Source organism: Artibeus jamaicensis, unplaced genomic scaffold (genome assembly GCF_021234435.1).
Source record: "Artibeus jamaicensis isolate MK-2021 breed Jamaican fruit bat unplaced genomic scaffold, CSHL_Jam_final contig_1819, whole genome shotgun sequence".
Classification (NCBI taxonomy): domain Eukaryota; kingdom Metazoa; phylum Chordata; class Mammalia; order Chiroptera; family Phyllostomidae; genus Artibeus; species Artibeus jamaicensis.
The window spans coordinates 91,303-106,888 of record NW_026521360.1 but is presented as its reverse complement, the minus strand read 5'-3'; the positions used below and the strand labels follow the sequence as shown (position 1 = coordinate 106,888).

General features: G+C 38.2%; 1 protein-coding gene across 5 annotated transcripts in view; it reads right to left on the bottom strand.

Moving 5' to 3' along the window:
• The window catches only part of TMTC4 (transmembrane O-mannosyltransferase targeting cadherins 4), a 90,431-nt gene that overhangs the window by 30,938 nt on the left and 43,907 nt on the right, over positions 1-15,586 (bottom strand). The gene's annotated exons all lie outside the window — the stretch shown is intronic.

The following is a 15,586-nucleotide window of genomic DNA, read 5'->3' as shown; positions in this document are numbered from 1 at the left end:
ACGTTTCTCTCTCTCTCGGTCTTCTTCCCTTCTCCTCCGTCTAAAATAAATACATTAGTTAAAAAGAAAAAAATCATTAAGTTAAAATGAGTTTCTTAGGCTAGACCTTACCCCAATCTGTCTGATGTCCTTACAAGAACGGAAATTTGGATACACAAAGAGACATCAGGGATGCAAGAACACAGGGAACAGGCCATGTGAGGATGTGAGGACACAGCAAAAAAAGGTGCCCATCTGCAAGCCAAGGAGAGAGGCCTTAGGAGAAATCAACCTAGTCAACACACTGATGTTGGATTTCTGGCCTCCAGAATGTGAGAAAATAAATTTCCGTTGTTTAAGCCTGTGGTATTTTGTTATGGCAAACTAACATATTGTGAAATACAATAATGGTATAAACACTCAAGTAGCATTACATTCGAAAACTTCCAAACCTCTTCTGAAAATATGAGCACATTCTGCCTCATCAATGTTAATCTACAGTTAGAGTACAAAAATACTTATATTTCTAGAAATAATAAATACTTATATTCCTGAAAGGGGAGGAAGCAGTACAACATTCTTTAAACACGTATGTAACAGATATTTGTTTTTTAACTGCCAGTTTTAAAGCTGCCACATTTATTTTTACCAAATCTAACAAAACAAATCACAAGCAGGGATACCACATGTGATAGAAATGAGTATTGTTCCACAGCACACTGCATAATTTATACTTCCTGAACCAAATTACTGTCCATTTGTAGGTATTATCATTTTCAAATTATAGCTTGGAGGCTAGTTAATGCTATGGTCAAGCTCACATTTTGAAAAGTATGGTGTAAATGGTTTGATTTTGTGCCTCCCTAAATTCCAGCCAGTGTTACTTCACCTCGGGCCCCACACACAAAAGAACCAAATCTGGAAAATCCAACATGACAGTGATGTGCTTGTGGTCCCCAAAACACAAATACAGCTCTATGCCAGACATGATACTCTCCATGTCACCTGCCCCTGAGCTCCTGCTGCTTTCCTTTGTTATGGGAAAATTCTGTTTTCTCAATAAAAAACTGAAACAGGATTCAAGGGTCCTCTGCAGCATAGACAGTGTTTGCTTAGATATCTGAAATGCCAAAAACCAGAGGGAAGATACAGGGAGGAAAAAGGAGCACTCTGGAAAGTCAGACTGAAGTTACTTCAGTGGAACTAGTTAAAAATCTGATACAGCCCAAGAAGGCAGGCTGTTAATATTAGGAACCCATAAACACTTTTGCTCAGAGGCCAGCCTTACCCTAAGGGTTCTATGGAGGGAAGTATTTGAGCAGAAAACAGCTGCCTAGATAACCCACTGAATACAAAACAAAACAAAATAACCCTGGCACAGTTTACTTAAAACAGTGTTTAAAGAATGAGTAAATTGTTTCCATAAAAGGTAAAAGGTGGAAAAAAGCCCATCTATCCTTGAAATTTCCCCCTAAGCTTTGTGATTCATAGCTGAGGTAATGAACCTGCAGAGAAGCCACAAATAAAACCAACCATTGCAACACAATGAAGTGTAAATGTAATGGAAGTCAAAGTAGCAATAATGGAAGGTACTTTAACACCAGTGCTGAAACCAGTTCTGTTTCAAATATGCTGCCAATTGTTGATGTTAGACTTAAAATATTTTAAGTACATAACTATCCTATTATCTACCCTCCGTCATTCCTTAAGAAAATACTTAATTGTGATATGACCCTTTTCATTATTAAAACAATTTAGAATTGTATTATGGAGTCAATACAAAGTGTCACATACTTTAAAGCCTTAAAAACTAAAAAGGAGGACTTCTGGCCAAGATGGAAGCATAGGTAGACACACTATACCTCCTCCCACAACCAAAAGAAGGGCAACAAAAAATTTAAAAACAAAAAACGACCACAATTGATAGACTATCAAACTGCATGGAAGTCCAACAATCAAGGAGTTAAAGAAGAAACATTCATCTAGACCAGTAGGAGGGGCAGAGACAGGCAGCTGGGCAGAGAGGACTCAAGGTGAGGTGGTGGCTAGTGGCTGGCAGACCCAGTGAGGCGGCAATTGGTGGACCATGCGGTCCCACATTTGCATGCAGATTAACCTGGAGGAACAACTGGGGAGCCACACAGACCTCTCAACGCAGGGTTCCAGAACAGGAAAATAAAGCCTCAAACCTCTGATTGAAAAAAATATGTGGGGGTTGATACAGCAGCAGGAGAAACTCCCAGCCTCATAGGAAAGTTTGCTGCAGAGACCCACAGGGTCCCAGAGTACACAAACCCACCCACCCACCCGGGAATCAGAACCAGAAGGACCCAATTTGCTTGTGGGTGGTGGGGGAAGTGACTGAAAACCACCAGAGAGCAGAGCAAGCAGCACTGCTACCTCTCAGCCCTCTCCCACACATACCACATCACAATGCAGTGACATGGGTTGCCCGGCACTGGTCAACACCTAAGGCTTCCCTCCTTACTACGTAACAGGCGTGCCAAGCAAAAAAAAAAAAAAAAAAAAAAAAAAAAAGGCCCAAATGAAAGAACAGATCAAAGTTCCACAAAAAACACAAGTGAGCAATGAAGAGATAACCAATCTAGCAGATACACAGTTCAAAACACTTGTAATCAAGATGCTCACAGAATTGGCTGAATATGGCCACAAATTAGATGAAAAAATGAAGGCTATGCTAAGTGAAATAAAGGAAAATGTACAGGGAACCAACAGTGAGGGGAAGGAAATGAAGACTCAAATCAATGGTGTGGACCAGAAGGAAGAAACATTCAACCAGAACAGAATGAAGAACAAGAATTCAAAAAAATGAGGAGAGGCTTAGGAACTTCCAGGATACTTTTAAATGTTCCAACATCCGAATCATAGAGGTGCCAGGAAGAGAAGAGGAAGAGCAAGGAATTGAAAACTTATTTGAACAAATAATGAAGGAAAACTTCCCAAATCTGGGAAAGGAAATAGACTTCCAGTAAGTCCAGGAAGCTCATAGAGTCCCAAAGAAGTGGGCCCAAGGAGGAACACACCAAGGTACATCATTATTACATTACCCAAGATAAAAATGAAGGAGAGAATCCTAGAAGCAGCAAGAGAAAAAGAGAGTTACTTACAAAGGAGTACCCATAAGACTGTCAGCTGATTTCTCAAAAGAAACCTTAAAGGCAAGAAGGGGCTGGAAAGAAGTATTCCAAGTAATGAAAGGCAAGGACCTACATCCAAGATGACTCTATCCAGCAATGCTATAATTTAGAATGAAAGGGCAGATAACTTGACCCAGATAAGGTCAAGTTAAAGGAGTTCATCATCACCAAGTCCTTATTATATAAAATGTTAATAGGATTTATCTAAAAAAAAGAAGATGATCAAAACTATGAACAGTAAAATGACAACATATTCACAATTAACAACCAAACATAAAACAAAAACTAAGCAAACAACCAGAACAGGAACAGAAACACAGAAATGGAGATCACACGAAGGGTTATGAGCAGGAGAGTAGGTGGGTGGGGGAAAAGGTACAGAAAATAAGTTGCATAAATGGTAGGTAGAAGATAGATGGGGGGAGGTTAAGAATAGTACAGGAAATGTAGAAGCCAAAGAACTTATATATATGACACATGGACATGAACTAAAGGGGGGGGGAATGCAGGGGGGAGGGGGTGCGCAGGGCAGAGGGGAATAAATGGGGGAAATAGGACAAATAATAGCATAATCAATAAAACTAAACATATTAAAAAAACTAAAAATGACTGTAAATAATTGGAAACTTGGTATTTTGCCATGGTGGTCTCAAGGAATTTAATATCCATTTGGCTCAACTCAATCACTAATACTAAGTGCATACCATATGCAAGGGGTAATTCAAATGCAGACCAGGCACCAGCACTACCTATGCAGTATTGAAATCTTTGGAGAAAGATGAGCCTTAGTTTTTAAATCTGGGCCTAATCTTCAGCCAGGTGTCAACTGCTATTTAATATTCGATGAACAAAAAAAATGTACCTCCTGTAATGGAGTTGAATGATACCAGTATCTTCTTAAATTAGATCGATTCCCCCAAAACTGCTTACCTTTTTTTCTTTTCTTTTCTGGTCTGCTGTTTTTTATTTCAAATGTTTGATACAAGAGAAGGGGGTTGGGGGACTGGGTGAAAAAAGTAAAGTGATTGAGAACTATAGGCTGGCAGTTACAAAACAGTAATAAGAATGTAAAGTGAAAAATAAGAAACAGAGTCAATAATACTGTAATAACTATGTATGGTGCCAGTTGGGCACTGCAAATATCAGGGGTATCACTTTGTAAAGTATATGATTGTCTAACCACTCACTATGCTGTACACCTAAAACTAATACAAAAAAAATAACATATGTAAACTGTAATTGAAAAAATTTTTAAAAATGTTTGCATACATATTTATAAGTAAAACTAGTTTAGTTTATAATTTTTCCCTTTGTATATAGGTCTTGTACAATATTAAAATCAAAGTTATATCTATAAAATTTGATAAGCTTTCCTCATTTTCAGTTGTTTAGAATAATTCATATACTAAAAGCCACTCCTTAAATATCTAATGAGATTCTTCTATAAAGATTTATGTACGTAGCAATTTTTCTAAAAAAAGAAAGACAATTTTATTACATTTCAATTTATAGTGGAAAGTAAAAAGAAGTCTCCATTTTGCTCATACTGAATGGTACTGCTGAAAAACATTCTGAGAAAAGATGTTTATCTTGACTTACAGTCAAGATGGAGGTATAGGTAGACATACTTCACCTTCCACAACCACAAAAAGAATTACAACTAAATCGCAAAACAAATAACACCCAGAACTATCAGAAAATCAAACTGTACGAAAGTCTAACAACCAAGGATTTAAAGAAGCCAATTCATCCAGAATACACAGAAATAAACACAGGGAGGTTGCCAAATTGAGGAGACAAAGAAATATGGCCCAAATGAAAGAAAATAACAAAATTCCAGAAAAAGAACTAAGTGACGGGGAGACACCCAACCTATCCCATGCAGAGTTCAAAACACTCATGATCAGAATGCTCAAAGAACTCATTGACTATGGCAACTACATAAAGGAAAAAATGAAGGTTAAATGAAATAATGAAAAATCTATAGGGAAGCAACAGTGAAGAAAAGGAAGCCAGGATTCGAATCAATGATTTGGTACATAAGGAAGAAATAAACAATCAAATAGAACAGAAAGAACAAGAATTCAGGGAGAGAAGACGGTGGTGAAGTAGGTGGGAGTTGAGTCCACTTGCTCATGCACTCAACTGGGACACTTAGCCAATCTTCTGAAAAAACAAAGTAAACAGCTAAGAGAATCTTAGATGATACAAAGTTTGGAGAAGATGCTTCAAAACGGGCAGTAAGGAGGTTTTATAGGCAGACAGAGAAAGTCCTAGGCATGGCACCAGAAACTAGGGCTGCGGTGGGGACTACATCAGAGGAGAGCAGGGTCAATGATAGCAGCCTGGTGGTTACCTCCCCTCCCAGAGCAGGGAAATCCCAGATCCACGTCAGGAGACTTGATTGTGTATAGTCACCTGGGGGAAAATAATCAGCAAGCATACACACACCTGGAGTTGCAGCCAAGCTGGGGCAGCTATAGCGAGCCAGGACAGTGCCAGAAAGTTGGGGTGATCCTGGTGGCACCTGGAGTTGGGACAAGAGGTGGTCATGAGTGGCTGTGACTCAGATGCTGGACTTGCCAGAGAGCTGGAGTGTGTGGAAAGGTGGGCAGTGGCTCAGAGCAGCAGCAGCTCCAAGAGAGACTTTTTTCAAAAGGGGAATTGTAGCCCAGTGGGCAGGGACCTTGTATGCAAAGCTGCCAGGGCCAATAAGGAAGGAGGATTGTAGGGTGATTTGCTCCCACTCAGTGCACCTCATGATTGATCAAAGAAACGCAAAGCACAGTGGTTTACTGGCACTAGCTGTGCACAACTGTGCAGAGTAGAGAGTACAGGCAGCATAGTGCTCTGAGGGCATGGGCTGGAAACTGGGCACCTGTGATTATTGAAGCCCGGCTAAGCCCACGTCCTTGCTGAACATTTGGAAAGGGAAAACAGACCCCAACCCCCTACCGCATGCAGGAACTGGGAAGACCTGCAAAACAGGGAGGTTTTAAAATTTTTTATCTTATTTTATTTTTTTCAAGAGTAGGACAGTAAGACCTGGAGCTGAAAGAAAACCAGAGATGGATCCAGGAAGTCAAAAGACAAGTACCAAATTTCACCCTGCTCTTTATCAGAACTCGCATGGTTTTTTTTTTTAAATTTCTCTTATTTTCACGTTCAGTTTTTTGTTTGTTTTTTCCCCTTTCACAATGCATTTTAGCTTTTCTTTCACTTTAATCATATTCCAAATAAGTCACTACTCTTGGCCTTCTACTTTTTATCCTTTTTATATATTTTTTTAACATATTATTGTTATTTAAAATCCCACACAGCACCCTTGCCTGGTCTTAATGTATTTCACCATCTTCCTGATTTATTACTGTTGTTGTTAACTTTATTTTCTCTTGCACTACATCATGTTCCTATTCCTTAACTCACTATTTCTTCCCCATCTAAACTAGCATAAGCGTTCTTCTTTCTTAAGTCAGCTCACATTCTTTTTCTACTCTCGTAAGAGTCTTATTTCTTTTCCTTCTTTTATAAACAGTGGATAGTTAGGTGAAATACCATGGTTATTGATATACTTCTCCAACACAACTCCTATTTGTTCACTATTTGTTTGCACTTTAAATCCCATAGAATACTCTTCCCTTGTCTTATTCCATTTCACCTTCCCCTGGCTCCTGATGAGCTGAGCGAGGACTTTTATTTCATCCCCCCCCCCCCAACCTGGGCTTTCCTCCTTACTCTTATCAGTTTGCTTCCCACATCCTTTCAAAGTCAGTTTTATTTATGGTAGATATCTCATATTCACTTTTTACTTTTGTACAATATTCTTATTCCCATTCCACCTTTATTACACTTAGTCAATTGTCTATGGTATACACCCTGATGTGATTTTTCTGCAATTTTGATCACAGTAGTCTATCTAATACATTTCCAACTTTACGTCAAACCTCCTAGTATACTATTCCCTTTTTGTACCCTATTGTTTCCATTGCCCTTTCATGTTTTACATACATTTTCAATTTTATTCCTTCCCTTTCTTTGCTTGAATTCTATACCTGTTTTATCAATTTTCCTCCCTTTTACCACTCAATAACATTTTCCCTTTTTATAGTCATCTCATATTCCCTTTGTCATAGCCTCTAATAGCCATAATCTCTTTTACCTTTATTAATCTTTGTTCAATTGCTGATGTGGTAGGGGATTCTTTTTGCTGGCGTAGGTTCAGTTGTCTGGTAACACTGCTTTGTTAATGAACACCTGTACAATAGCATACAAGACCAGATGGGAGTTGTGACTACCAGAAAGCCCCCCACCCCAGAAGGGAGAACCCACCAACAAGTAAAACCCAAGTATGATAAGAAAGCTGATACAAACAGAAGAAAGAGCAACCCTAGAGCACCCAGAGAAAAAGATCAAAGAGACCACACCATTGAGTCCCACAGAAATTCACCCCAAGAATAAGGCAAAGCAGAGTATCCCGAGACACAGAAACAAACCAAGAGTAACCTAAAATGGGCAGACAAAGAAAGAACCCCCAATTGAAAGGAATGGAAAAATCCCCAGTAAAAGTGCTAAATGAGGCATGCAATCTACCAGACATAGAATTTAAAAAAAAATGGTTATAAGGATGCTCAAGGAACTCAGTGAGTGGGAACTACAACAGCATGAAAAAGGAAATTAAAAGAAAAAGAACCAGGAAGAAAGGAAGAATATAATATCTGAAATAAAAGAAAATGCTGGGAGGAATTACAAGCAGGCTGGATGAAGCAGAGAATTAGTGAGCTGGAAGAGCAGGTAGAGAGAAATACCCAAGAAAAGCAACAACCTGAAAAAAACTCAAAAAAGTATTAGTATATCTGAAGGAAACTTCAGGACAATGTGTAACATAACAACATTCAAATCACTGGAATACCAGAAGAAGAAATGGAGCAAGGGATAGAATACCTGTTTGCAAAACAGGTTAGAACTTTCCTAACATGGAGAGGGGAAAGCCATGCAAGCTCAAGAAGCACAGAGGGTCCAATTAAGATGACCCAAAGAGATCTACTCCAATATATCATAATTATAATGACAAATTTTAAAAACAAAGAGAGAATATTAAAAGAAGCAAGGAAGAAAGAGCTAGTAACATACAAGGGAGCCCTGATAAGGCTAGCAGCTGATTTCCCAAAAGAAACACTATAAGTCAGAAGGGAATGGCAAGAAATATCCCAAGTAATGAAAATCAAAGGCCTGCAACCAAGACTACTTACTCTACCCAGCAAGGCTTTCATTTAAAACAGAAGGTGAGCCCTGGTTGGTGTAGCTCAGTGGATTGAGTGGGCTGAGAACCAAAGGGTCACCAGTTAGATTCCCAGTCAGGGCACATGTATAGGTTGTGGCTCAGGTCCACAGCAGTGAGTGTGCAATGGGCAACCGCACATTGATAATTCTCTCCCTCTCTTTCTCCCTCCCTTTGCCTCTCTCTAAAAAGAAATAAAGTCCTTTTTAAAAGTTAAATTAATTAATTAATTAAAAGGAAGGTGAAATAAGGTGTTTTCCAGACAAAAAAATGTTAAAAGAATATTAAACGAAAATAGCATTGCAAGACATGCTAAAGGGGCTGCTCTAAGAAATGAAGGTATAGAGTGAGAGAGAGAGAAACACAGGTACAAAAGAAAAAATGGGAATGAATAAGTACCTTTTAGTAGTAACCTTAAATGTAAATGGATTAAATGCTCCAATCAAAAGACATGCAGTAGCTGAATGGATAAGAAAACATGACCTGCACATATGCTGCCTACAAGAGACCCACCTCAGAACAAAAGACCTACACGGACTGAAAGTGAAGGGTTGGGAAAATATATTCCAAGTAAATGAACAGGAAAAAAAGTTGGCATAGCAATACTTATATCAGACAAAACAAAGGCCATAAAAAGAGACAAAGAAGGCCATTTATAATTCTAAAGGGAAGAATCCATCAGGAAGCTAAAAATATTATAAACATATATGCACCCAATATAGGAACACCCAAATATATAAAGAAAATCTTGATGGACATTAAGAAAGATATGGACAGAAACACACTTATATTAGGGGATTTTAACACCCCACTGTCAACAATGGACAGATTTTCCAAACAAAGAATCAACAAGGACATTGTGGTACTGAACAACAGGGTACATCGAATGGGCTTAACTGATATATAACAGAACCTTTCACTCAAAGAAGCAAAGTATACATTCTTTTCAAATACACATGGACCATTTTCAAAGATAGACCACATGAGAGGACACAAAACGAGCCTCAAAAAATTCAAATCATATCAAGCATTTTCTTAGATCACAAGGGCTAGAAACCAACCTCAAGGAAAAAACTCAAAATCAGTCAAACACATGGCGACTGAATACCATGTTATTAAACAATGAAAAGGTTAATAATGAGATCAAGGAAGAAATCAAACAGCTTCTGGAAACAACATAAAATGAACACACAACAAGCTAAAACCTATGGGACACAGCAAAGTCCTGAGAGAAAGTTCATAAAAATACAGACTAACTAAAAAAGATAGAAAAATTCCAAATAAACAAACTAACCCGACATCTACGAAAAATAGAGGAACAACAACAAATAAAACCCAGAGCAAGTAGAAGGAAGGAATAATCAAAATCAGAACAGAACTAAATGACATAGAGACTGAAATAACAATCCAAAAGATCAATAAATCCAGGAGCTGGCTCTTTGAAAGGATAAAAAAAATTGACAAGCCTTAAACCACACTCACCAAGAAAAAAAGGGAGAGGACCCAAACAAAAGAGACAAAATTACAACTGATACCACAGAAATACAAAGGGTTGTATAAAATTAATATGAACAAATTACTTGAATTATAGGCCAAGAAATTTGAAAATCTGTGTGAAATGGACAAATTTCTAGAAACATATATCCTCCAAAACTGAGTCAAGAAAGAGCAGAAAGCCTGAAAGACCAATATCAACTACTGAAATTGAAGCAGTAATAATAATAAAAAAAAACTCCTAACCCACAAAAGCCCCGGACCAGACAGATACACAGGAGAATTTTACCAAACATTTAGAAAACAGATAACCCTGATTCTTCTTAAACTATTCCAAAAATTCCAAGAAGAGGAAAGACTCTCAAACTCTTTTCATGAGGCCAGTATTATCCTCATTCAAAAACCAGATAAAGACACATGAAAAAAAGAATACTACAGGCCAATATTGCTGGTGAACGTAGATGCTCAACAACATACTGGCAAAGAGGATCCAGCAATACATTAAAAAGATCATACGCCATGATCAAATGGGATTCATCCCAGGGATGCAAAAATGGTACAATACCTATTAATCAATAGATGTAATATACCACCCAAACAATGCAAAAGACAGAAACCAGATGATCACATCAATAGATGCTGAAAAAGCACTTGATGAAGCACAGCCCCCATTCATGATAAACAACATCCAGCAAAATAGGAATAGAGAGAGCATACCTCAACACAATAAAGGCCATATATGAGAAACCTACAGCCCACATCATATTCAATGGTTAAAAACTAAAAGCTTTTCCACTAAGATCAGGAACAAGACAAGGGTGTCCACTTTCACCACTTCCATCAACATACTATTGGAAATTCTAGGCACAACAATTGGATGAGAAAAAGAAATAAAGGCATCCAAATAGGAAAGGAGGAAGCAAAACTGTTACTGTTTGCAGATGACATAACAGTGTACATGGAAAATCCTATAGGCTCCACCAAAAAAACTACTCAACCTAATAAATGAATGTGGCACAGGGCTGGATACAAAATCAACATTAAGAAGTAAAAGGCATTTTTGTACACCAACAATGAAATTATCAGAAACAGAAATCAGGAAAAAATCTCATTTATTACAGCACCAAGAAAAATAAAATACTTAGGAATAAACTTAATGGAAGAAATAAAAGACCTTAACTCAGAAAACCACACAACACTGAAGAAAGAAATTAAGAAAGACACAAACAAATGGAAACATATACCATGTTCATGGATTGGAAGAATTAACACCATCAAAATGTCCATCCTACCCAAAGCAACCTACAGATTCAATAAAATCCTTATCAAAATACCAATGACGTATTTCACAGACCTAGAACAAACATTTAAAAATTTATATGCAGCCATATATGACCCTGAATAGGCTCAGCAAATTTGAGAACAACAAAGTAGGGGGATCACAATATCTGGTATCAAACATTACAAGGCCACTATAAACAAAACAGCCTCGGACTGGCATAAGAACAGACACATAGAAAAATGAAACAGAATAGAGAGCCCAAAAATAAACCCATGTCAGTATGGTCTCTTAATATTTGACAAAGGGGGAAGGAGCATAAAATGGAGTAAAAATTGCCTCTTCAACAAATGGTGTTGGGAGAGCTGGACAAGTACATGCAAAAAAATGAAACTAGACCACCAACTTACACGATACACAAAAAACTCAACATGGATAAGAAATTTAGGTTTAAGTCCTAACACCATAAAAGCCCTAGAGGACAACATAGACAGGATAATTTCAGATATTTCATGCAGGAATATTTGCACTAATACATCCTCTATGGCAAGAGATATAAAAGAAAGAAAAAACAAATGGACTACATCAGTCTAAAAAGCTTCTGCATGGCTAAAGAAAACATCAACAAAATGGAAAGGGACTCAACTGTATGGGAAAATATATTTGCCTAGGATAAAGGTTTGATGTCCAAAATATATAAAGAACTCACATGACTCCACACCAGGAAAACAAGCAATCCAATTAAAACATGGGCAAAGGACTTGAACAGACACTTCTCCAAGGACGACAGAGGGCCCATAGATCTATGAAAAAATTCTCAACATCACTAGCCATTAGAGAGATGCAAATTAAAACCACAATGAGATACCACTTTATACCAGTCACAGTGGACATTGTAAACAAACCAACAAACAAGTGCTGCAGAGGATGTGGAGAAAAGGGAATCCTAGTGCACGTTTGTTGGGAATGCAGACTGGTGCAGCCACTTTGGAAAACATTATGGAATTTCCTCAGAAAACTAAAAATGGAACTATGCTTCAATCCAGCAATCCCAGTGCTAGGTCTATGCCCTAAGAATCCAGAAACAGCAATTCAAAAGAACCCATATACCCCAATGTTCACTGCAGCATTCTTTATAAGAGCCAAGAGCTGGAAATAACCTAAGTGCCCAGTGGTAAACGAGTGGATCAAAAACCCATGGTACCTTCACACAATGGAATACTACACAGCAGACAGAAGGAACTTCTATCCTTCATGACAGCATAGATGGAACTGGAGAACATTAAGCTAAGTGAAAAAAGCCAGGCAGTGAAAGACAAATACCATATGTCTTTAAGTGGAACCTATAAGTGAAACCTAATCGACAAAACAAACAAATGAGCAGCTTCTGGCCAAGAAAGAGGCATAGGTGAAAACACTGTGCCTCCTCGCACAAGCAAAATTAACGACAACAAAGATTTAGAAACAAAAACACAACCAGAATAGACAGAAAATTGAACTGTATGGAAGTCCGACAACCATTCAATCAAACCGGTAGGAGGGGCGGAGTCAGCGGCCAGTGGAGAGGAACTGTGGCAGGAAAAGGCAGTAGCTGCCAGACCTGGGAGCTCAGGCGGCACAGGGCTGACCACGGTCACACATTTGTGTACAGATAAACTAGGCAAAAAAAAGGGCAGCAAGACAGACCGCAAGACTCAGGACCCCAGGGACGAAAAAGAAAGCCTAAAAGCAGCGATTAAAAAGGTGCCAGGTGAGACTCTCAGCCTCACAGGAGAGTTATTTGGAGTGACTCACAGGATCCTAGAACGTACACAAGCCCACCCATCTAGGAACCGGCACCAGAAGGGCCCAATTTGCTTGTGGGAAGCAGCAGAAGGGACTGAAATCCGAGAGTGGAACAAGTGCCATTGTTCCTTCTCTGACTCTGCCCCTACATACACCATCACAACCCAGTGACTGGGTTGCCCAGCCCTAATGAACACCTAAGGCTCCGCCCCTCACTACATAATAGGCACAATCTGACCAAAAATGGCTCAAACAGAAGAACAAATCAAAGCCTCAGAGCCAGTACATCTAAGTGACCAAGAGATAGCCAACCTATCAGATGCACAGTTCAAAACACTGGTGATCAGGATGCTCACAGAACTGGTTGATTCTGGTAACAAATTAGAGGAACAAATGAAGGCTATACTAAGTGAAATGAAGCAAAATGCACAGGGAACCAATAGTGATGGAAAGAAAACTGGGACTCAAATCAATGGAGTGGACCAAAGGAACAAAGAAACAACCAAACAAAAGAATGAAGAAACAAAAAATTTAAAAAATGAGGAGGGGCTTAGAAAACTCCAGGACATCTTTAAATGTTCCAACATCCAAATTATAGAGGTACCAGAAGGGGAAGAGGAAGAGCAACAAGGAAACTTGTTTGAACCAATAATAAAGGAGAACTTCTCCAATTTGGCAAAGGCAATAGACTTCCAGGAAATCCAGGAAGCTCAGAGAGTCCCAAAGAAGGTGGACCCAAGAAGGAACACACCAAGGCACATCATCATTACATTAGCCAAGATTAAAATGAAGGTGAGAATCCTAGAAGCAGCAAGAGATAAGGGGACAGTCACCTACAAAGGACTTCCCATCAGACTGTCAGCTGATTTCTCAAAAGATATTTTACAGGCAAGAAGGGGCTGGAAAGAAGTATTCCAAGGCATGAAATCCAAAGCCCTACATCCGAGATTGCTCTATCCAGCAAAGTTTTCATTTAGAATGGAAGGGCAGATAAGGTGTTTCTCAGATAAGATCAAATTCAAGGAGTTCATCATCACCAAGCCCTTATTATATGAAATGTTAAAGGGACTTATCTAAGAAAAAGAAGATAAAAAAGATGAACAGTGAAAGGACAGCAAACTCAGTTATTAACAACCACATCTAAACAAAAGCAAGCTAAAAGGACACCTAGATCAGGAGCAGAACCATAGAAATGAAGATCACATGGAGGGTTAGCAACAGGGGAGTGAGAGGAGAAGGGGGGAGAAGGTACAGAAAATAAGTAGCATAGATGGTAGGTAGAAAATAGATAGGGGGAGGGCAAGAATAGCATGGGAAATAAAGAATCCAAAGAACTTGAGACACATGGTCATAAACTAAAGGGGAAGGAATGGTAGGGGTGGAGGGTGCAGGGTGGAGGGGAATGAAGGGGGGAATAGAACAACTGTAATGGTATAATCAATAAAAAAAAGAAGAATATAGGAAATCGAGAAACCAAAGAACTTATGTGCACAACCCATGGACATGAACTAAGTGGGGGAATGCTGGAGGGAAGGAGGGGTACCAGGCAGAGGGGACCAAAGGGGAAAAATTGGGATAAGTGTAATAATATAATCAATAAGATATACTTTAGAAAAAAAGAAAGGACCATTTTGAAGATGAGGTCTTATAAGTATGTATGTTTTAAATTAAAGAAAGAAAATTACACACATTGACATATAAAAACTGTTTGTGCACCCATATGTGTACACCCTGTATTTTCTAGCCTACAACACATGAAGCTGTGCTATTAGAAAAGACAGATAGCTTTAAAATCACATATGTCCCATCTCCTCCTCCCTCATCTACTACAGTAACCTGGGCACTCTATCATACCAGGTCTCTATCTAGCACCTAGGTTACTAAGCTAAATAACATGAGTTCCATTTTTCTATGCCTCAGTTTCTCCCACTTGGAAAATTAAAAAAAAAATATATATATATATAACAGGCATGTGTATATAAAAATATATATATACCTTTCTCATATATATATATATATAAAAGAGAGAGGTATATATATATATGTGTGTGTGTGTGTGTGTGTGTGTGTCTATATATAAAACCTTAGAAAGAAGATAATGGAGATTAATTATAGAGCCATTAACAAAGAAATTTTAGTTCTTTATATGGAAGAACTAGAAGGGGAAAGCACTGCTATTGAAACAGAAAAATAAAAATAAAGCTAATCTATTAATGTTTATAAAATTAACATAGGCAATTTATTTTTAGTAGCATAAAATAAATGGGTAGGCCAACAAATCAAATGAATGATAAAAGTTTGAAGCAATTCACTCTTTTACTTAAATCTCTTAACTGTAAAACATGAGCAAGGTTTTTTAATCCAAGAAAAAGACAAACAAGGAGTCAAGACCTTTTACACTATTGTTCACTTCAAGGTCACAATAAGACGCCAACTCTTCATTAGATTTGTTCATATAATTTTACCTGAAATCATTGCTTTTTCTTAAACACAGAATGTAAAAATGAGATCAAGCTCCAGAGAGCTCTTTTTTGTTGTTACCCTTCAAGGATCTGATTTGGAGAATCCTAGGAAGCTTGAACTTTGATGACCCAAGAGAGAATGAACCATTAC